The sequence below is a fragment of the Canis lupus genome, chromosome 6, assembly GCF_011100685.1.
Source record: "Canis lupus familiaris isolate Mischka breed German Shepherd chromosome 6, alternate assembly UU_Cfam_GSD_1.0, whole genome shotgun sequence".
Classification (NCBI taxonomy): Eukaryota; Metazoa; Chordata; class Mammalia; order Carnivora; family Canidae; genus Canis; species Canis lupus.
Genome location: NC_049227.1, coordinates 12,550,227 through 12,572,987, shown reverse-complemented (window position 1 = coordinate 12,572,987; position 22,761 = coordinate 12,550,227). Strand labels below are relative to the sequence as shown.

The 22,761-nt window shown below is 54.1% G+C and overlaps 1 long non-coding RNA gene across 1 annotated transcript; it reads left to right on the top strand.

Annotated features, from left to right (window-relative positions):
• Nucleotides 1-8,752: 8,752 nt before the first annotated feature.
• On the top strand, nt 8,753-13,034 carry LOC119872162. The gene is made up of 3 exons (XR_005360642.1): nt 8,753-8,845; nt 10,309-10,435; nt 11,639-13,034. It is a non-coding gene; the product is annotated as an uncharacterized LOC119872162 (long non-coding RNA).
• Nucleotides 13,035-22,761: the final 9,727 nt, after the last annotated feature.

Genomic DNA, 22,761 nt, shown 5'->3' with positions numbered 1-22,761 from the left:
TGCTCCATGAGACCCCACAGAATAGTCAGGTCAGCACAATGTGTCTCAGGGACCCCAGTCTTCCCTTCTTTGAACCACGTTGGGACTCTACGCTGATTCTGTTCTGTCACTCATGCATTGGATGTCCTTGGAAAGTAACTCAGCATCTCTGAGCCCACCAGGGTCAGTAAGACCATGTGTGGGTGGCACTGTCTGGGTGGGCCTTCTGGGACTTTCAGAAGCTTGTCACAGACACCCTCAAAGCTGGCCACCACCCACATCCTTAACAAAAGAGAAACCAAGGCCCAGAGATGGGCAGAGGCTTGCCCATTGTCACATAGCACATGTGGCAAGCCAGAGCTCAGGCCCGGGAGGCTGGAGGTTTGCATTTTGTGTGCCACTGGGAGGGCCAGGTGGGTCTGTCTGAAAGGATGCGGGACTGTGCTCTCCATGGCCAAAGGGGTGACAGCTCTAAGGCAACCTGAGCAGGCCCTAGCTTCATGGACAGCTCCCTTGTCCACTTGGGGCCTGTCTCTCCAGGATGGACGCTGCGTGCTTTGGCCTGGCATTCCCCACCTGGCCAAACCTAGTCCTGCCAACTTGCACAACTTCATTCCTTGTCCCTCTAGAACACATGGACTTGCTGAGTGAAGTAAGTCAGTCGGAGAAGGACAAACATTATATGTTCTCATTCATTTGGGGAATATAAATAATAGTGAAAGGGAATATAAGGGAAGGGAGAAGAAATGTGTGGGAAATATCAGAAAGGGAGACAGAACGTAAAGACTGCTAACTCTGGGAAACGAACTAGGGGTGGTAGAAGGGGAGGAGGGCGGGGGTGGGAGTGAATGGGTGATGGGCACTGGGGGTTATTCTGTATGTTAGTAAATTGAACACCAATAAAAAATAAATTAAAAAAAAAAAAAGAACACATGGACTTTAGGTCTCTCAAAGGGTCAGGCTCAGGACGAGGTAGGGCCCCTCCTTGCCCCCTCCCGAAACACTTACTCTGGGGTCCCCTCTCTGCAGGCTGGCTCATTATGGTACTCAGTAGGCAGCAGGACTGCAGGAGCAGATGTAAAGTTATAAGCGTCCAGCTCTGTCATCTCCCCTACTGGGGACATGGCTAAGCTGGTTGTGTGTTGGTGACCTTGGGCCAGGCACACTGTGTCTCTGTGGCATGAAGGCCATATACCTCTTCTTCATCCCAGGCTTGCTGATGGGGCCAGAAGGGGAGGGGTTCACTGGCCTTGGAGCCAGCTCTTGGTGGATGCCCTCCCTCCTGGGCCAGCTCCAGGGCCTCCTAGGAGGTGGAGGAGGAAAGCGCTGGAAAAGCCCCTTCTTCCCTCCCTTCCCCCCCCCCACTGAGTGTGTGTAACATGTGTGAGCTCACAAGACAAATTAATGCCTCTCCCCGGCCCCCATGCTTGTCACACACAAAGCGGGGCCCTTGAGGGGTGGGTGTGGGGAGGAGAGAGCCAGTGACTACTGCCTTCTTCTTCATGTCCTTCTGGATTATTTTTGTTAAGATTTTATTTATTTATTCATAGAGACAGAGAGAGGCAGAGACACAGGCAGAGGGAGAAGCAGGCATCATACGGAGAGCCTGATGTGGGACTCATCCAGGGTCTCCAGGATCACGCCCTGGGCTGCAGGCAGTGCTAAACTGCTGCACCACCGCCACCGGGGCTGCTGGATTTTTTTTTTTTTTCACAAGATAAGACTGGCATGACATTTGAGCAAGGCAAGGCAAGGGGAGTGGGGGATGGTGAGCAAAAGACTTGAATGGAACAAGAGACCACCCAAATCTCCAAATCACCAATAAACATAAAAAGATGCTCTGGGCGCCTGGGTGGCTCAGTGGGTTAAGCATCTGACTCTTGGTTTCAGCTCAGGTCTTGATCTTGGGGTCATGAGTGTGAAACTCCACACCCAGTGTGAAGCCTATTTTTTTTTGGGGGGGGGGGAAACCTACTTAAAAAAAAAAAAGATGCTCAACATCATGGGTCAAAGTGAAATGGAAATTAAAACCACACTGAGGGACGCCTGGGGGCTCAGTGGTTGAGTGTCTGCCTTTGGCTCGGCTTGTGATCCTGGGGTCCTGGGGTGGAGTCCGAGGAGGGAGCCTGCTTCTCCGTCTGCCTGTGTCTCTGCCTCTCTCTGTGTGTCTCTCGTGAATAAATAAATAAAAATCTTTTTAAATTTTTTATTTATTTATTCACGAGAGATACAGAGAGCGAGAGAGAGCGAGTGCGGAAGAGACATAGGCAGAGGGAGAAGCAGGCTCCGTGCAGGGAGCCGGACATGGGACTCAATCCTGGTTCTCCAGAATCAGGCCCTGGGCTGAAGGCAGTGCCAAACCGCTGAGCCACCTGGGCTGCCCAAATTTTTTAAATTTAGTAAATAAAACCACACTAAGACACAGACTTATCCCTCCAGTGGCTGAGGTGAGGAGGACTGGCATACCAAGTGTTACTGGGGACGAGCAGATACTAGCAACACTCAGGGCTGGGATTTCCACAACCACCTTGGAAACTGTTCATAATACCCTGAAAATATGACCCAGCAATTCCACTCCTAGGCATTTATCCAAGAAAAATGAGTCCACGTGTCCACCAAAAGACATGCAGAAATGGTCGTGCATATTCACATATAGTATACAGCTACATAATGGATATTTATCAAAGCCCCAAATACACACGAGCAACAGAACAGATAAATAAGGTGTGGTGCATTCGCACACTGGAATACACAACTGGTATGCTCAACCCGTGAGCCTCCAGAGCACCACGTTGAGCAAAAGAAGCCAGACACAGGAGTAGATGCCTTACCCTTCGGCATTCACAGGGTTCACAGACAGGGGTGAGAATCTGTGCTGAAGTCAGGACGGTGGTTGCCCTTTGGGGAGTAGTGACTGAAGAGGGCACTGGGAGAGCTTCTGGAAGTTGAAAATGTCTCTTGTTCTGGGTGCTGGGCATAAGTATTAGGTCTCTGGCATTTTGTGCAGCTGCGCACTAAGGATATATGCACTTTCCCAAGAAGATAGCTAGTTTGGGAATGTGGCCCACCCCTGCCAGCCTCATCTCACGGGCCACACAAACTGGCCTCTTGTCCTTAGAGCACCAAACTGCTGCCTGCCTCAGGGCCTTTGCACATGCTGTTCTCGATGTCTATAATGGACCCTTCTTCCGATACACATCCTTTTTGCTTCTTTAAATTCTGCTTATCCTTTAAGGCTCAGTGTAAATGTCACCTCTTCCAGAAAGTCCTCCTGGATGCCTAGACAAGGGCAGGGCTCTTATGCCTCCTGCGTTTCTTTGTCATGCTTATCACAGCTGATAATGTAGTGTATCTGTGTGATTACAGGTTTGCTTTTCTCCCTCCATGATCCATAGGCAAGGACCATATCTGTTTTGGTCACTGCGGGATGCCCAACTCATAGCTTATGGTTATGAAGTTTTCAGCTTCCATCTGCAGATGGAAGGAGGGAAGGAAGGAAGGAAGGAAGGAAGGAAGGAAGGAAGGAAGGAAGGAAGGAAGGAAGGAAGGAAGGAAGGGAGGGAAGCAGGGAGGGAGGGAGGAGGAGGGGAGGGAGGGAGGGAGGAGGGGAGGGAGAGAGGAAGAATCCAGTATTCTACAGAAGGGACAGAGTTGGCAGGAATGGATGCGTTGTTGTCTCTTAAGGGTGTGAGCATCCTGTGCCAGGAGGGTGTGGTGTCCCGGGACTGCCAAAGCTGATGAGGAACAGGCCTAGGGAGGAAGGGGCTGGCCACCTGAGGGCTCACACCTTCCAGAGGGTGTTGGCAGGAGGGGAGTAGGGGTGTCATAGGAAGTTCTTAGGTCTCTAGGCTGTAGCTGACTCACCCAGCCTCTGAGAACAGTCACAGGTCAGACTCCAGCCTTGTTCTCCAGAGGTCCTCAGGGGAAGCCACTGTCTGATATCCTGACTGTGTGTGGGGCTGACCTGGAAGAAAGTCAACCCAACCTGAGGGTTTGACAAGGCATTCCAGAGGAGGGGTCTTTTTGGCTGGGCTTTGAAGTTTGGATAGGAGACAAATTAGGGAGGTCTTGATAGAAGAGTATGTTGGGAGAGCTGAAAACACCTTGTGTGGCTGGGTGCTTTGGAAAGTGAGTCTGTAGAAGCCTCATTTGAAATCAGGGCTCAGCAGCATTTCCATTCTGGCCAACACCCGGCCTCTAACTGAGAAAGAGTCCAACTAAGTGAATCAGGTTAGGGTGGGCATGGGGTGGGGGGAGCCCACATAGCATGGCCTGCCTCCCTATGCCCTATTCCTCCCAGGACACAGCTTGGGAGAAAGGAGGTCAGATGGGGTGTCAGCCCCTACCCCTTGTGAGGAATGTCTTGGGCTTTGAAATCAAGTCCATTGCACAGATTGGAGAGACTGAGGTGGGCATAGGACAGTCCCCAGACTCACATACCTAGGTTACACTTGGGGTCGGGAGCCCACATGGACAAGAGACAGGTTCCCCTGGGGGTTGGGCAATCCGCAGATACTGGGTCAGCCTCGAGAACCCAGCCCTGGGAGTACCGTGAGACTCCATGGAACCTATAAACTAGACCCTGAACCAGGTCCCCCCTCACTCCCCACCCGTGACAGCTGGAGGGCCGTGCTTACTCCCCCTATAGCTGGTGAGATGACCTTTCCTCACCTCATCAGCCTCAGCATTGGCCCAGAGAAGGAAAGCCAGCTGCAGGTCCACACAGCAGGAATGTAGCCTTGGGACTCACCCAGGGGGCAGGAAAGTACTTCTTAAGTCTGGAGAGAGCTGACACCCAGAATGCCTGGGGCAGGTGTATTCTCAGAGAACTAGCCTAAACTCTGGAGCTGGGACTTTGTCCTGCAGGGGTGAATGGGAGCTATAGAGGGTGTAGGAGCAGGAGAGGGGCAGGGCCCATTCTGATGCTTCAGCAGAAAGTTCCACATTATGAAAGAGCCCAGGATGACTCCAACACAAACTCTGAAGCCTCAGATTTCAGATTTCTCTCTGCGTCCAGCTGAGTAGACGTTAAGACTAGAAATATTAGGGTTGTAAGAACAATTATAATAGTAATGACAATGATAACCTGTGTGTCTGTGATGCTTTTTCTGCTTTCTGACGCTTCGCATTTTGCTTTTGTCCCCATTGCAACCTCAAGAGGTGGGCAGGGTAGCTTTCATTATACTGTTGGTTTGGATTTTCTTTTTTAGATTTATTTATTTGAGGTGGGGAGAGGCAGAGGGGGAGAGAGAAAGAGAGAGAGAGAGAGAGAGAGAGAGAATCTCAAGCAGATTCTGTGCTGAGCATGCAGCAGGACTCAGGGCTCAGGCTTGTTTTCATGACCTTGAGATCTCTACCTGAGCAGATGCTTAGCCACTTAGCTGACTGCACCACCCAGGCACCCCTCATTATACTATTTTATAGTTGTTGGTAATCAAAGTCCACAGTTGAGGCTGGGAACCTGCCTGCAGTACACACAGCTCTCTCACTTTTGCACGGAGTCTTGCTCACCTGGATGAGTTGGTCACCTGGATGGGACTGACTGTCCCTTTACCACCAGATGCTCTTCATGAGTCCTTGGGTCTCCTTGCTCAGCAAGGAGTCTGCTTCTCCTTCTCCCTGTGTCCCTCCCACCCCTCATGCTCTGTCTCTTTCTCCCTTTCTCTCTCAAATAGATGAATAAAATCTTGAAAATACAATAAAATAAAGTTGATCTGCTCTTTTTATTTTTAAAGATTTTTATTTATTTATTCATTCATGAGAGACACAGTGAGAGAGAGAGAGAGAGAGAGAGGCAGAGACACAGGCAGAGGGAGAAGCAGGCTCCCTGCAGGTAGCCTGACGTGGGACTCAATCCCAGGTCTTCAGGATCAGGCCCTGGGTTGAAGGCAGCGCTAAACTGCTGAGCCACTGGGGCTGTCCAAATTGATCTGCTCTTAAAGAAAAATTTAAAAATAAAATAAAATAGGGATGAAAATTTCATGGGTGTGCCAGAGGATAGAACCAGAGTGTGTTGAGGGATCAGAGTGCCACATGGGGGCAGCCCAGGTGGCTCAGTAGTTTAGTGCTGCCTTCAGCCCAGAGCTTGATCCCAGGATCCAGTCCCACATCAGGCTCCCTGCATGGAGCCTGCTTCTCCCTCTGACTGTGTCTCTGCCTCTGTGTGTGTGTGTGTGTCTCTCATGAATAAAAAAAAAAAAAAAAATCTTAAAAAAAAAAAAAAGAGTGCCACATGGGGTGGCATCATGGGTGCTACATGGGGTGCCTGGCTGGCTCAATCTAGGGGATGAGACTCTCAATCTCGGGGTTATGAGTTCAAGCCCCCCATTGGTTACAAAGATTACTTTCATGACTTGAAAAAAAAAAAAAAAACTTAAAAGAGAAGAATAGGGACACCTGGGTGGCTCAGGGCATGATCCTGGATTCCTGGGATCAGAGGATTCCTGGGATTCCTGGGATCAAGTCCCGCATCAGACTTCCCTCAGGGAGCCTGTTTCTTCTTCTGCCTGTGTCTCTGCCTCTCTCTGTGTGTCTCTCATGAATAAATAAATAAAATCTAAAAAGAGAGAGAGAGAGAGAGAATAGTGCCCATGGGGGTGCTGGGCTAAGAAACATTCATCTATGTTCCCAGGGAAGAACTGGGAGCCTGTGGCCTCTCTATGGCCTCTGCCCGCGTTAGTCTTTGGGGAGGGACCAGGGCGGGTGTAGGAGGAGGACAGGGTGTTCATGGATCAGCTGATGAATTGAGCTTCTAGGCCTTGCCTCTTGCCCACTCCCAGGGGCTGCCTAAGCAGAGGCCAAAGAGCAAAGGGCAGAGGCCGGAGTCTGGCGTCTCTCTGTCCCCCTGGGGCCACTTGTAGACATTATCTAGGCTTAATCATGACAGCCGCCTTTCCCTGAGGGTGAGCTGGGTGTGGTGCCAGCCTTCCAACTCAGCATCTGTAAGTACCCCCCCCACACCTGCCCCCACCCTCTTATTGAACCATCACCCTAGGCCTAGGGGCCGGGGGTGGGGAGGTGGGAGTCAGGGGGTAGGGGGTAGAGGGCAGGTATCTGTTCTAGTCAGAAAACTAAGGCCTAGGGAATTTTGGCAGCACCCCTGCTTTAGAAAGGCCAGGATGCATGGCCAGGTCTGGCAGGTCCCCTCAGAGGAGGAAGTGACTGTGTAGGTGTCACGCTTTGCACAGGAGCTGGACCAGAGTCCTTGGGCCCTGCTGCAGCCCCACTGTCTGCCGCTCACCTCCTCAGGCCTTGGCAACTCTTTGAGGCCTAAGAATTTCTGGAGGTCTCAGGAGAATCCCAGCCCACAATAAGCCACTCATGGGGACCCCTTTGGGTATACCAGGGACAGCATTCCCAGTGTTCAGTGTCCTGTGGTCAGGGGTTCACATGGCCCAGAGCTGAAAAGCAGAACCTTTGCACCACGCTGGGCCATGCCCTGCTATCTCTGAGCCTCTGTGTGCTCATTCCCATTGTTGGAGCCCCGGTGGCCTCAGACCAGCATTCCAGGGCCCCAGGTGGACTCTGGACCACCCGGATGGAGTGGAATACTGGGTTCTCAGCATCCCGCAGCACATCAATGCTGTCCTGCCAAGTGGCCAGGGCTGTTGGAGGTAACAGTCGAGGGTGGAGGAGGATTTTATCTGCTCAGAATCTGGGTCCAGACAGTGGGCTACAAGACAGACACTCCCAGGTTGTCTAGGTCTAAGCAAATCAGAGGGGAGAGGGCCCATCTGGACACACCAGGTAGGTAACTGCCTGACCCCCACCCCCAGGTGAGCAATGGTCAGACCCATCCCCCAGACAAGCCTTCCAGCTTGGGTTGGTGGAGCCCCGAGCAGGGGCTCCGGCTCAGCCTCGGGGGTCTGGGCACGGCCTTCAGCCCAGGGCTCAGGCTCAGGGGTGGCTCAGGGTGGGGTGGGGTGCTATTATCTGGCGCTGCCAGGCCCGCGCGTTTCAGGCTCACGTGGCCGCGGCTCCGAGCCTCCCCCGTCCCAGGACTGCGTACCGGCGGGCAGATAAGCCGGGCGCTCCCAGAGCGTGTCCAGCACGGGCCGGGCCGGGCCAGGCCGAGCTCCCCGCGGGCCCCCTCCCCGCCCCCTCCCCGGCCGGCCCGGCCCACTTGGCCCCGCTTCCTCTCCATAAAAGGCGAGGTTTGGGAGCACCCGGGGAGGGGGCGTTGGGCTCACAGGCCCGGCCTCGCAGCTCGGCCTGGGCCGCCCCCCACGTCCTCCGGCCTCGGGGGAGCCGTCGGCGGCCCGGCGCGGGGGGAGGGGGGCTCCCGGGAGGGGAAGTTCCCTGAATCCCCGCCTCGCCCCCGCCCTGGCGTCCCCCACCCCCTTGCCGCGACCACCGTCCCCACCGCGATCCCCTCCTCCGCACCCGCCCCAGCGCCGCGCACTTTGTCCCCACTTTGCGTTTGCACGGCCTGAGGCCCTCAGCCCGGCGGGTGCGGGGAACCTCGGGAACCACCGGCGCGCCCAGGGTCACACCGTAACTCCGCTCTGGGGAGATGCGTACGCATCATACTTCGAGGGGCGCGTACAGTGCATTTTAATACCTCCAGAGACTAGAGATTAGGTGCTCCCTCTCGGCCACATTGGTCACTGGGCTCGCCGGTGACCTCGGGCTCACGTTGCTTTGGCGCACAGCCTCAGTTTCCCGGTCTGCTAACCCGGGGACAGGCTTTTCCCCTCCCGGGCCGGTGCAAATGTAAAGCAGAGCTCCCGGCCGCTCCGGCGCGGGCTTAGCGCGCCGCACCCCACCCACTCCCATCCCTCCCGGGGCGCCTCAGGGCTGCGCTGGGCAGAGAGGCGGGCAGTGGACGCCGGGACGCACAGCGGGTGCTCCCTCCTCCGCCCCCAGGGTGAGTCGTCCGGGCCGGGGCCCTGGGCCCGCAGCGAGGCCCTCGGGTGGCATCTGGCTCCACCTCGCCGCGCTAGGTGACCTCGGGAGGCTCCGCCCCTGCCCCGGCCTCGGTCTCTCGCCGCCGGAGTTCAGGGGAGGCCGCGCGCCCCCTCCCAGCGCGGCCCGCGCGGTCCCCGCGGCCCGGCCACGTCCGCTGCCCACGAGGCCGCCATAAAAGGCAAGCGGCCGCGGGTCGCGCCGCCAAACTTAGTCATCCGGCCCGCGGGCCGCCGGGCGCGCGGCGCGCAGCTTCCTCCCCGAACTTCCCGTTTTCCGAGGGGCCCGGGGAGGGGGCCGAGGTGCGGCGGGGCCTTTCGAAACGCCCCGGCTCGGGACGGCCGAGCGCGGGCCCGGGGGGCGTCCCCCGCTGGCCTCCCCTCCCGGAGCTGCGGGTCCGCGCGGCGCCTGCGGAGACGCCTCGGGGGAGGCCACGCTGCTGCCCAGAAATCTCAGCCGCAGCCCGGAGCCAGCTGCGCCGGGAGAGCGCCCGGGCAGGGGCGGGTCAGGGGTGCGGGGCGGACCGCGGGGCTCGCCTGGCAGTGGGGGGCAGTGCGAGAACCCCGGCGGCACCCCTGCCTGGTGCGCTGCCTGGCTGTCCAAAGGTGGGGGGGGGGCAGGCCCCGACAGGCAGGGAGGCTCGTGCAGGGGACTTCCTGGAATGGAAGTGTACCATGTAGGGTGGTGGCCCTATGGCTGTGCACTCAAGGTCGGTGACCTCCACTCTATGGAAATTATACCCCAATACAGAACTGTAAAAGAAAGGAATGCACATGCGGGACACTCCCATAGTCGGAGAGGGGTGTCCGCGAAGGCACAGGGGCCATAGGAAGGTGGGAGGGAGCTGCTGTCACAGCTCCGGGTGGAGGTGGGAGGGGGCACAGGGAGAAGCAGAGAAGGGTGGGGGTCCACTGATTCTGATATCCTATAAATCTTTCAGAAAACAAAACTGAAGGAAACATGGTAAAATGATGACTAGGGCTGGGAGTACATTACCTTCCTCTCTGTCCTTTTCTGTGTATTTGAAATATTTCACTTTCACAATGAAAGGGGAAGGAAAGCATAATGGCTTGGAATTGGACAAGGTCAACCCTCAGTTTCTTCTGTACAATGGGGCAATCCATAATCCCCTTGGGGAAAGTTTATTGAGAATTACATGAGGGGATTCCTGCAAAGTGCTGAGTATGAGCCCTAGGCTCAACAAAAGGGTCTATGGGGCTCCCCTCTTCCTAAGCCACCCTGGGAGAAGGGAGGACTTGCTAGGATAGGGGGGCCAGGGTGGGAAGGTCCTCAGCCCACAGCTCCATTAGGCCAATGGCCTAGGCTGGCCTGGGTGGGAAGGCTTGTGTTTCTGACAAATGGGGCCAGCCAACCACTTGCCCTGCCTGTCCCGTCCTGTCCTGACTGTCCTGTCCCCGGGGCCAGGGTCACTCCAGGTGAGGCTCAGGGCCAGTGTACCAGCTGGATACAGGCCGGCAAGTCACCTGGCCTCGGATTCCAGGTGGCTAGATCCTCAGGAAGCCTCTGTGGGTGACAAGGACACACAGGGATGGTGAGTGCCCGCCAATCAACACTGTTGGGGACACAGAGCCCAGAGATCCCCAGAGGGCTGTGGGCAACCCAGGCCTGCGGGAAGGAAGGGAGGACAGTGCGGGGAGGAAGGGAAGAGGGGTTAAGAAAGGGCATCCGGGAAAGGAGAGAGAAGAGAAAAGAGAAAGCAAAAGGACAGTAGCCTGCTTTTCCTCCCACTAATTTTGAACACCCAGATGGGCGCCTGAGTGGCTCCGTGGTTGAGCGTCTGCTTTCAGCTCAGGTCCTGATCCTGGGGTCCTGCCAGAAGCCTGCTTCTCCCTCTGCCCATGTCTCTGCCTCTCTGTGTGTGTCTATCATGAATAAATAAATGAAATCTTAAAAAACAAACAGGGGATCCCTGGGTGGCTCAGCGGTTCAGCGCCTGCCTTTGGCCCAGGATGTGATCCTGGAGTCCTGGGATCGGGTCCCACGTCAGGCTCCCTGCATAAGCCTGCTTCTCCCTCTGCCTGTGTCTCTGCCTCTCTCTCTCTATGTCTATCATGAATAAATAAATAAAATCTTAAACAAACAAACAAACAAACCCAACCATGGGCACTGTGCCCTGTCTGGTGAAAGCCTTCTGTGACCCACATGGGGAATGGAGGGAGACCCCCAAAAGCAGAAAGTTTACATGACTAGGCCAAGATGACAGCTGAGAAGGGCAGGGTCTGGGGGTAGTGTGAGCAAGAGAGAGATGGACAGAGAGATTGTGTAGTCAGGGAGCCCTTGGGGGGAGGCCTGGGGGTGCTGACAGCTGGTTCGGGCAGGATTGAAGGCGGTACTGGCTGGAAGACACACCTCTCGGGTGCCCTCTAGCGGGGACACTCCCTCGCTAGGCGTCTCGGTGCATCTACATTCCATGCCTTAGGGAGTGACTGGATTCTCCCCGTGCCACCCAGCCACCCTACGTAGGCACTCTCCTCCATAGCACCTCATTTTCTTTCTTTTCTTTTATTAAATATTGTATTTATTTATTTATTTTACACAAAAGAGAGAGAGCACAAGTGGGGGGAATGGCAGAGGGAGAAGGAGAAGCAGACTCCCGCTGAGCAGGGAGCCGGATGGATTCAGGGCTTAATCCCAGGACCCAGAGACCACGACCTGAGCTGAAGGCAGACGCTTCACCAATAGAGCCACCCAGGTGCCCCAGCACCTCATTTTCAACCCTCCTTCACCTCTTCAGGTTTTACCTCACTTCTTGCCGGATAAGAGGAGGCCATGGGAAAGCACCAAGCAAGAGGAGCCTCCTCAGTCACCCCAGGACCCAGTCATCACCCACCCACCAAGAGGTCTGGCTGCGTCTCCCAGCAGCCCTACTGGGGGAGACATTTCTCTCCTTTTTTATTTTTCTAAAGATTTTATTGATTTATTCATGAGAGACACAGAGAGAGGATGGGGGAGGGGGCAGAGAGAGAAGCAGGCTCCATGCAGCGAGCCCGACGTGGGACTCAATTCTGGATCTCCAGGATCACATCCTGGGCTGAAGGCGGCACTAAACCACTGAGCCACCCAGGCTGCCCATCTCTCCTTTATTAGATGAGGTACCCAGGGTACACGGGCACCCCATATTTCATGCACACGATTACACCGTGGGGCTGGGCACCCTGAGTCTGGACATCTGGGTGAATGCACTTGAAGCTCAGCTTCTGGGTGCAGCAGCCTCCTGGGCAGGCAGAAGCAGCCCCTCCTCCCATACCTGAGGAATCTAACCTTTCCTGCTGAAGATTCCTAACACCCTTGCCTGAAGCGACCCTCATGCAGGCTCCCCCCAGCACCACCCTGGAATGAAGGTCAGATTTCAGCATGCCCCAGGTGCTCAGAAGTCAAGGTTGACCCTGGAGAAAATAGCTTATCCTCCAAATGAAAAACAAATGTTGCTAATTTCTATCAATAAAAAACGAACCCAGGGGCTCTGGGTGGAGAAGAGGTCTGGGGTGTTAGGCTCAATGGGGTGGACTGTGATCCTGTAGGGGGGGGGTGGCTAGATTTATGGGTATGAGCAACAGAGGGATAAGAGGAAGGGGTCCAAAGAGAGTGACTTATGTGTAACCTGCACGGCTTTGAGAAATATATTGGTAGGGCAGCAGCCTCATCCATGTGAGGCTACCTTCTGTGGGCTGGCATCAGGGGGTGATATTCCCCTGAGGTGGGCTCCTGATCTCAGGGGGCTGATGGCACCTCTAGTGGCAGAGGCTGAGCTGGGACTCTTAAATATTAGAGGCCAAGTGGGCAAATTACACAGAGATGGAGGTGTTTCCACAAAGTACTGACCTGCAGGAGTTTTTGATGGAAGCTAACCAGATCGTGGTGTTCTTAGGAATGAAGAGCTGGGCGCCACTACCTTTTCACTTGAACGATATAATGAGAAAACCTGAGGTCTGCAGGACGGAAACCCGAATGGAACCCCCATAGTGTAGAATCTCTAGGCTTGAGGCGTTATTTAAGGCAGTAATAAAGTTAATGCATATATTGGTTACTGAATCAACACATTTATACTTTCAACTTGTTAACAACTGTAATCAAAAAAGTTTCCTTTGTAATACATGCATTTTACTTCATGAATTTAAAAGCATCATTCAGGGACGCCTGGGTGGTTCACTGGTTGATTGTCTGCCTTCAGCTCAGGGCGTGATCCCAGGATCTGGTATCTAGTCCCACATCCAGCTACCTGTGAGGAGCCTGCTTCTCCCTCTGCCTGTGTCTCTCCCTCTGTGTGTGTGTGTGTTTCTCATGATAAATAAATCTTTAAAGATAAATAAATAAAAGCATCATTCAGGGGCGCCTGGGTGGCTTAGTTGGTTAAGTGTCTGCCTTTGGCTCAGGTCATGATCCCAGGGTCCTGGGATCAAGCCCCCCATCAGGCTCCCCACTCAGCAGGAAGTCTGCTTCTCCCTCTCCCCCTCTCCCCTGCTTTGATCCAATTCTTTCTCTCTCGAATAAGTAAGTAAAATCTTTTTAAAAAATAAAAGCATCATTCCAGGGATGCCTGGGTAATACAATGGGTTAAGCATCTGACTCTTGGTTTTAGCTTGGGTTGTGATTGGGTTGTCAAGACCCCAGTCAGCCTCCGAGTTCAGTGGGGAGTCTGCTTGAGACTATCTTTCCCTCTCCCTCTGCCCCTCCCGCTTGTGTTCTCACTCTCTCTAAAATAAATAAATAAATCATTAAAAAAAGCACACATCATTCTGACCAAGTGTCTGTCCATGGTGAATGGATAAATGAGTACATGCAATGACATATAATTCCACTTTCCAAAGAAAGGGAATTTTGACACATGCTAGGACACGGATGAGCCTTGAGGACATTATGCTGAGTGAATAAGCCGGCCAAAAAAGGACAAATACTGTGTGACTGCACTCGAATGACATACCTAAAGTCATTAAACTCAGAAACAGAAAGTACAAGGGTGATTACCAGGGGGGTTGGGGGAAAGGAGAATTTAAAGGGTACAGAGTTTCAGATTTGCCGAGTGAGAGTTCTGGAGTGCTGTTTCACAACAGAGTGAATACTTACTAAACTCCAAAGTTAAAATTGTTTACGATGGGAAATTTCATGTTGCGCTTTTTACAATTTTAAAAAGGCAGCATGCAGTAAAAACGCAACTTAAAGGCTTCAACATTTTTTTAAAAAATCATGATTCTGAGAAGTGGTCCCTGTTACCCTCGGATGCTAAAAGCGACCGCAAGGTCCCCGGCACCCGAAAGGTTAAGAGTCCCGGCGGCTCTAATTGGCCGACCGTAGCAGGAATTCCGGAGGCGACCAGGGATTGTGGGAAGCGTAGTTTGCAGCCCCCCAGCCCGAGCCTCACGGTGAAGGGTGGGCTTGGAGCCCGGAGACAATGGCGGGCTGGCGGGGAATTCGCGGGAAGCCCGCTCGGCGCGCCTGTGCCCACGCTGCGCACGGGCAGCCTAGCACACAGCCACGCGATCACGCACACACCTGCCCACTTGCACCACGCAGCACGTGGCGCTCCCGGTTTGCAGTTTGCAGCGTTTCCAATCCAACTGCCCATCCGAGCACCTGCGGGTGAGGCTGGCAGCTGCCCCGTGGCTCTTCTCTGACGCATCCCCGCAGGAGCAGATGCCTCGACAGTGGCCGTGGGAAGGCTGTGCGGGCTACAGGTGCCCGGGGAGGAGTGTGCCAGTCAGAGGGCACAAGCTAGTGCAAAGGCCCTGAGGCAGGGGTTTACGGGGCCACCAGGGTGGCTGGGAGAGAACCGCAGGGGATAAGGTGGGCTTGGCCTCGTTGGCCACGATGCGACCTGTAGACAAGACCCGGGCGGGTCTTCAGGTGAGCGCGGGGCCGCTGCCTAGGGAATGGAAGGATTCTCATTGTTCCCTCTGGGGCTGCCGCTGCAGCCTCGGAAGTGACTCAGCGGAATTCCCGGGAGCTGGGGGCGGGTGGGAGGATGCTCCAAAGGGGCTGGGGAGGGGCGTTGCCCGCGCGGAGGCCCCACCCCCAAGCTCTCGCGGGCCGCGGAGCATCCCCGCGCCCAAGTGCTCCACCCACCCGCCCCGGGCTGCGGGGGGCCTCGGCCTCAGCCCCGGCGGGGGCGGCGGGGGGAACGCAGCCTGAGGACTTAGGGAACTAGTAGGGGAGCTGGAAACCTGACCTGGGGAGGGGCCGGGGGCCGGGCTTTCCGCCCACCCTCCTGGCCCCTCCATCCCCGGCCTTGGCAGTCGGTGAGGCCGACTGGAGGGAACTGGCGGGGTGGGGGCCGGCTGTTTTTAGTTCGGGGACCCAGGCCTTTGGAAGGGGGCTGGATGGACAGAGTTGGCTGGGTCTGGACTCCCTGCGTGACTCAGCCGGTTCAGGTTCTCTCGGGGACCAACCCCCTTCCTCTAAATAAAGGGAATTGTACAAGAAACAGGGCTTCAGTGGTGATCACAGATTCCCTGGTGGCACACGGGGCATTTCGGTATGTGTGTGCAAAGCCCCCACACTCACCCAGGCTGGGGCAGGCTTGAGAGGACTAGGGCAGCGGCACTAATATTCTAAGAACTGAGGCTCAGTTTTTTTTTCTTAAATTTATTATTTATTTTTTTGAGCTTCAGTTTTCCAATGGATAAAATGGTATAAAGACCCCAAGAATGAGGCATGCTGGAGTTAGCGGCCCCTGCGGGCTGTCCACCCAGTGCACCTCATTCAGGGCAAGACCACACTCTGGCTCTTGCAACCCAGGGGCGGCTGGACTGAGAAGGCGAATTAACAATTGTTTTGCACGGTCGAGCTCCCACGTGCCTCTTTAGGGAAGCTGTCCGCGACTGCCAAGACAAAAGATACAGCGGGCTTACTCTGAGGCGCGGGAGAGGAGAGGACCCCACCCAAGACTCGGCAGCCCGCAGGGACCCTGCGCCATCTCCGGATGGGGCTGCGGGGCTCCTGGCCGCCGCCAGGTGGCGCTGGAGATGCGCCTGCGTAGCCAAGCTGGGCGGGGTTGGACGGTCCTGGACTAGGGGCCTTCTGCCTCAAACCTGTTTATTTATTTATTTTTTTAATTTGTATTTATTTGTGATAGTCACACAGGGAGAGAGAGAGAGAGAGATTGAGAAAGAGAGAGGCAGAGACACAGGCAGAGGGAGAAGAGGCTCCATGCAGGGAGCCCGACGTGGGACTCGATCCCGGGTCTCCAGGATCGAGCCCTGGGCCAAAGGCAGGCGCCAAACCGCTGCGCCACCCAGGGATCCCTCAAACCTGTTTGTTTTTTTTTTTTTTTTTTAATTTTTATTTATTTATGATAGTCACACACAGAGAGAGAGAGAGGCAGAGACACAGGCAGAGGGAGAAGCAGGCTCCATGCACCGGGAGCCCGACGTGGGATTCGATCCTGGGTCTCCAGGATCGCGCCCTGGGCCAAAGGCAGGCGCCAAACCGCTGCGCCACCCAGGGATCCCCTCAAACCTGTTTAGAAGCCCTTTTACCACCCACCCCCCAAAAAAAGAAGAAGAAGGAGAAGAAAGGAAAAAGAAAAAATACTGCCTTTAAAAAAGGCATAATAAAAAAAATCATAATAAGAATCAATACAGGGGTGCCTGGGTAGCTCAGTCGGTAAAGCATCTGCCTTCAGCTCAGGTCCTGATCCCAGGGCCCTGGGGTGGAGCCTCAAGTCAGGCTGCTTCTCTCTCTCCCTCTGCCCCTCTCTACCTCAATTAGTAAAATCATAATAAAAAATTTAAAAAGTAGGGGCGCCTGGGTTGCTCAGCAGTTGAGTATCTGCCTTAGGCCCAGGGAGTGATCCTGTGATTCTAGGGTCCTGGGATCGAGTCCTACATCAGGCTTTCCGTAGGGACCCTGCCTCTCCCTCTGCCTATGTCTCTGCCTCTCTCTGTGTCTCTCATGAATGAATTAACAAAATCTTTAAAAATTATTTTATTTTATTTATTTATTATTTTTTCCCAAAGATTTATTTATTTATCCATGAGAGACACAGAGAGAGAGAGGCAGAGACACAGGCAGAGGGAGAAGCAGGCTCCATGCAGGGAGCCTGACGTGGGACTTCATCCCGGGTCTCCAGGATCACTCCCTGGGCTGAAGGCGGTGCTAAACCGCTGAGCCACCTGGGCTGCCCTAAAAATTACTATTATTTTTTTTTCTAAAAATTATTTTAAATTTAAAAGTCAATATAGGTTTAATAACTGTCGGTTATTATATATTTATGTGGTCAAATTACAACTGAACTAGCCTTATCTGTGTTAGCCTGATGGCCAGGGGCTCCAGCCTCCCTCCAAATCAGGGGTCCTGGGGTGCCTGAGTGGCTCAGTTGCTTAAGCATCTGCCTTGGGCTCAGGTCATGATCTTAGGATCCTGGGATGGAGCCCCGCATCAGGCTCCCAGTTCAGTAGGGAGTCTGTTTCTCCCTCTCCCTCTCCCCTACCTCCCCTTGCTCTTGCGCTCGCTCTCTCTCTCTCTCTCAAATAAATAAAATAAAAAGAAAAGCAAATTGGAGGTCCAGAGCAGGAGACTGTGGACCATGTTCTGGCTGGGTTAGAGGAAAGGAGACTGGAAGTGGTGGTTCTCAGAGCAGGGAGGATTAAGCCAGGCTTTAAAAGTAGGTAGAATTTGGAGGGGAGAGGAGAGGGAATTCTAGGCTGTGAGGTGGAACTGGTCCCAACAAGCAGAGTTGGTCACTCAGATGGGTAAGAGGGTGGCATTTGGCAAGTGTGTTGGGGAGTGATGCCCTGGTATTGCCCAGCTTGGGACTGGCCACACTTGGTCTTAGAGTGGTTTCAGGGACATTGAAAGAGGTGTTCCAACAAGGTGGTCTCCTGGCTCCGTGGCCAGCACACACTGGCATTGACAGACACGGGGAGGGCCACTGTAGGCTGTGCTGGGTCCTGGGGATACAATAGGCATGCCTGTTTTCTCTCAACCTAATACCATCCATAGCTCCCCAGGGCCCCTGAGACAAAATTGCTGGGGGGGGGGAGGTGTTCAGCCTGAACCTGCCTCCTAATGGCAGCTGGACATCCCCTGGTAGATGTAGGTCAGGGAGCTGTCTGTGGGGAACTGGACCGGGAGTGACCTCCAAGCTCCATGGATCAGAGTGGGCTGGGCAGTGACTCTGCCCTGGGAGCAGTGGTGGGGGAGTCAATATCCAGGGAGACCTAGGTCTTGACCCCTTTTCAGCCCAGACCTGATGGTCGAGTTGGGGGAGGAGGCACCCTGAGCTGGGAGATAGGTGTCAAAGTGTTGTTTCCAAAATGCTAAAGCTGGGCAGCCCTGGCGGCTCAGTGGTTTAGGACCGCCTTCAGCCCAGAGCGTGATCCTGAAGACCTGGGGTTGAGTTCCAGGCTCCCTGCATGGAGCCTGCTTCTCCCTCTGCCTCTCTCTCTCTCTCTCTCTCTCTCTCTGTGACTCTCTCATGAATAAATAAATACAAAATTTAAAAAAATGCTAAAGCTGTCGGGATACCTGGCTGGCTCAGTCAGTTTAACATGGGACTCCCCCCCCCCCTTTTTTTTTTTAAAGATTTTATTAATTTATTCAGGAGAGACACAGAAGAGAAAGGCAGAGAGATAGGCAGAAGGAGAAGCAGGCTCCATGCAGGGCGCTGGATGTGGGACTCAAATCACCTGAGCCATCCAGGTGTCCCGAGCATGGGACTCTTGATCTTAGGGTTGTAAGTCTGAACCCCATGTTGCCGTGGAGATTACAGAGAAAAATAAAATCTTAAAAAAAAAAAAAAAAAAAGAAAGAAAGCTAAAAGCATCACTCTCATACAATTGGATAAGGAGCATTTGTCAAAGATGTAATGATGGTAAAATTACCAAGATGGTAAAATTGATGCAAAGGGCATTTGAGGAATGTATTTTCCCCCCTCCCAGACCCTCTTGAGAAACTGGCATTTATGTAATCCATTTAAAAGTGCTGGGAGGGCAGCCCTGGTGGCCCAGCGGTTTAGCTCTGCCTTCGGCCCAGGGTGTGATCCTGGAGATCCAGGATTGAGTCCCACGTTGGGCTCCATGCAGGGAGCCTGCTTCTCCCTCTGCCTGTGTCTCTGCCTCTCTCTCTCTCTCTCTCTCTCTCTCTCTCCCGTGTGTCTGAAATCAATCAATCAATCAATCTTTTTTTTTTTTTTAAAGATTTATTTATTTATTCATTCAGAGAGAGCGAAGAGAGAGGCAGAGACACAGGCAGAGGGAGAAGCAGGCTCCCCGCAGGAAGCCCGATGTGGGACTCGATCCCGGGTCTCCAGGATCACACCCCGGGCCGCAGGCGGCGCTAAACCGCTGCGCCACCGGGGCTGCCCTCAATCAATCAATCTTAAAAAAATAAATAAATAAAAGTGCTGGGATATGGGACGCCTGGGTGGCCCAGCGGTTTAGTGCCTGCCTTCGGCCCAGGGCGTGGTCCTGGAGTCCTGGGATCGAGTCCCACATCAGGCTCCCTGCATGCAGCCTGCTTCTCCCTCTTCTTGTGTCTCTGCCTCTCTCTCTCATGAATAGATGAATTAAATATTTAAAAAATTAAATACAATAAACATGCTGGGATAAGGGATACCTGGATGGCCCAGCGGTTGAGCATCTGTCTTCATGCTCCGAGCATGATCCTGGGTTTCTGGGATCAAGTCCCAGGGGGAGTCTGCTCCTCCCTCTCCTTCACTCCTGCTCTCTCCCTCATTCTCTCTCAAATAAATAAAATATATTTTTTAAAAAAGCAACTTTTGTTGGAGTTTTCTTTAAGATTTTTATTTACTGGGATCCCTGGGTGGCGCAGCGGTTTGGCGCCTGCCTTTGGCCCAGGGCACGGTCCTGGAGACCGGGGATCGAATCCCATGTCGGGCTCCCGGTGCATGGAGCCCTCTTCTCCCTCTGCCTATGTCTCTGCTTCTCTCTCTCTCTCTCTCTCTCTCTCTGTGTGACTATCATAAATAAATAAAAATTAAAAATATATATTTTTATTTACTTATTCATGAGTGACACAGAGAGAGACAGAGATAGGAGAGGCATGCAAGTAGCCCGATATGGGACTCAATCCCAGGACTCCGGGATCACGCCCTGAGCAGAAAGCAGATGCTCAACTGCTGAGCCACCCAGGCATCCCTTGTGTTATCTTTTCTATCAAACACAAATCCACAGGTTAACCTGTAACTTCATCAAGGCTGAGCCCTTAAAAGAAAGCAAATAGCAAGGCAAACAAATTTCCTAGAGAGTTAAATAATCTGTAGATGCACTCCTTATACAAGGCAGTCCTGCTCTGGGCCTTATTTCCAGGTTTTGGATGCCTTTTCCTGACACAGGAGATGTGGATCCTTGGCCAGGCCCGGACACATGCTAACACCAAGAATACTTCTCACCCTTTCTGGCCTCAGCCTCTGTAGCAGAGGGGCTTGGACCACACCTTGCACCTTTGACAGTCTCCACCTTCCAAGATTGATTTTACCTCCGAGATTGACCCAAGATCCCCACTTCATTTCATCCCCACCCTACCATTGCCCTGTTCTGGTCCAACTGTCTTCGGTACCTCAGGAAGGTAGTAACACTGATTTCAGAAGGACTTGGAACAGCCGCAATCCCCAGCTCTACCCTCAGGTACTGTATGATTCCATTCATACAGACTCTCTGAGCCTCTATGTTTCTAGTTGGGCAAAGGGTAAGGTAGAGAGGGGACTGTGGCTGCCTCTGCCTGCTGTTCTGCAGCAGCCCCCAGATTTGAGAATTTGAGAATCCTCCTTGCCCTTGATTCCACTGAATGGCATTCAATTCAAATGGACTGAGCCAATGGAAGAGATCTGATAAGCTCCTAGTGGTAGGAGGTGGCAAACAAGTTCTGGTCTCTTAAGATAATGGGAGAGTCAGAGACTTTTTTTTTTGATTCAGAAGTTAATAGCTTGGCTGTTGATTGATAATGTCTGTCACGAGTGCAAAAAGTAAATCAGACTGTATGTTGTGTATTTGCCCACCTTAATCTACTCAATACAGCATCCAACAGAGAGTCAGGAAAGCTCAGATTTTGATCCCAGTTTTGCCACTGCCTTACTGAGTAACCTGAGGAAATTGGCTCCTCTAACCTTTATTTTCCCTAGCTATAAAATGAGAGTTAGAATCTGTCCAGGGTTGATGTGAGGATGGAATAAACATATTGTCAGCGAGGGATGCCTGGGTGGCTCAGCACTTGAATGTCTGCCTTTGGCTCAGGGCATGATCCTGGAGTCTGGGTTCCTGTCCCTCATCAGGCTCCTTGCAGGGAGCCTGCTTCTCCCTCTACCTGTGTCTCTGCCTCTCTCTGTGTCTCTCATGAATAAATAAAATAAATAAAATAAAATAAAAGCCATATTGTCAATTAGTATCTTCACATGGTAAGAAATGGAGAATATGGGGCACCTGGGCAGCTCAGTGTTTGAGCGTCTGCCTTTGGCTGAGGTTGTGACCCCAGGGTCCTGGGATCCAGTTCCTCATCAGGCTCCCCACAGGGAGCCTTCTTCTCCCTCAACCTATATCTCTGCTTCTCTCTGTGTCTCTCATGAATAAATAAAATCTCAAAAAAAAAAAAAAAAAAAAGGAAAATACCACTGAGTCTTCCCCAGAATAATGAATACTGGCTTCTATAACAGTGTAGAGATAATGAGACTTCAGGTATGGTATGATCAGGGTTCCGGCTCATTTTCTCTGTGACTCTTCTCGCGTTGTCTTTTCCATAGGTTCGCTCTGTCTACAAGGTGGCCAAATGCCTGCTAGAAGTCCAGGTGGCACATCCACAGGCCACGTGGACTGGCCGGCAGGCTAAGCAACAGCCCTGAGGTTGCTCCTGATTGGGCAATTTCGGTCACATGGCCATCCCTGGATCCCTGATTGTTGTCTGGCTTGGGGGTGGGGGGAGCGGGGAGGTGGGATAGGGTTGTCCCCCAGGCTCAGGAGCTGAGAGGAGGAGTGAAGAGTGGAAAGAAAACCAGCCACAAGGAGGGAACGGATGGATGCTGGGGAGGAGCCCCTGGGGAGCACGGTGGATGGGGAAAGGAGTGCCTGACAAGAACCTCCTCCACGCAGTGGGAGGATGTTGCCTTGGGGCCGGCCTGCCGGGGAGGCGGGGAAGGGGCGCAGCAGCAGAGGTGTGGGGCTGGAGGGACGACTTTGGGGAAGGTGCCTCCGCTGGGAGATTCAGAAGCCACGCCCTGCAGGAAGCCAGGCGGGATCGCAGCCGGGAGCTTGCACCGCCCCCCAGCCGCGCTGCTCTCGGCGGTCTCCGCCTGCAGGAAGCAGGGGTGGGGGCGGCGGCTCGCGGCAGGGGGCCGGGGAGGGCGCAGGTCCGGGACGCGGAGCCGGAGTCCAAAGGGAGGAAGGGCCCCGGAGGCGCCCCCGTCCCAGGCGAGCCCATAGTTGGGGGCGTCCCCCTCGCGGGCGGGGCCCGGGCTCACTCGGATCCCCACCCTGCTGGATCCCAGGCCCCCCGCCCCTCCCCCACCGAGTGGCCCCCGCGCCCGCGCCTCCTCCCCGCCCAAAACCCCCCATTGGCTTCCCGGAGCTGGGGCCTCCTCCGATTGGTCCGTCTCCGAGAGGCCACGCCCCCTGCCGGACACCGAGCCTGGGGGGGCGGGAACCCACCTCGCCTCCAAGCGCTCAGGCCCGCGGAACCCGGGGGCGGGCTCCCTCCCGGGCGGGCTCCCTCCCCGCGAGCCCCCGCCCAGACCCCGCGGCACGGCTGAGTCAAGGTCCGCAGCTGCGATCGTGAATTAACAAATGCAGGGACGTTGGCCTTGGGGTGTCCGCCCCCGGAGCTCTATTACCTCCCTGGGACTGACCCCCAAATCCCCCCCCACCACTCCTCCATGTCCCCTTCCTGCCCTTCGTGCTGGGGAGAGGGGGTGGG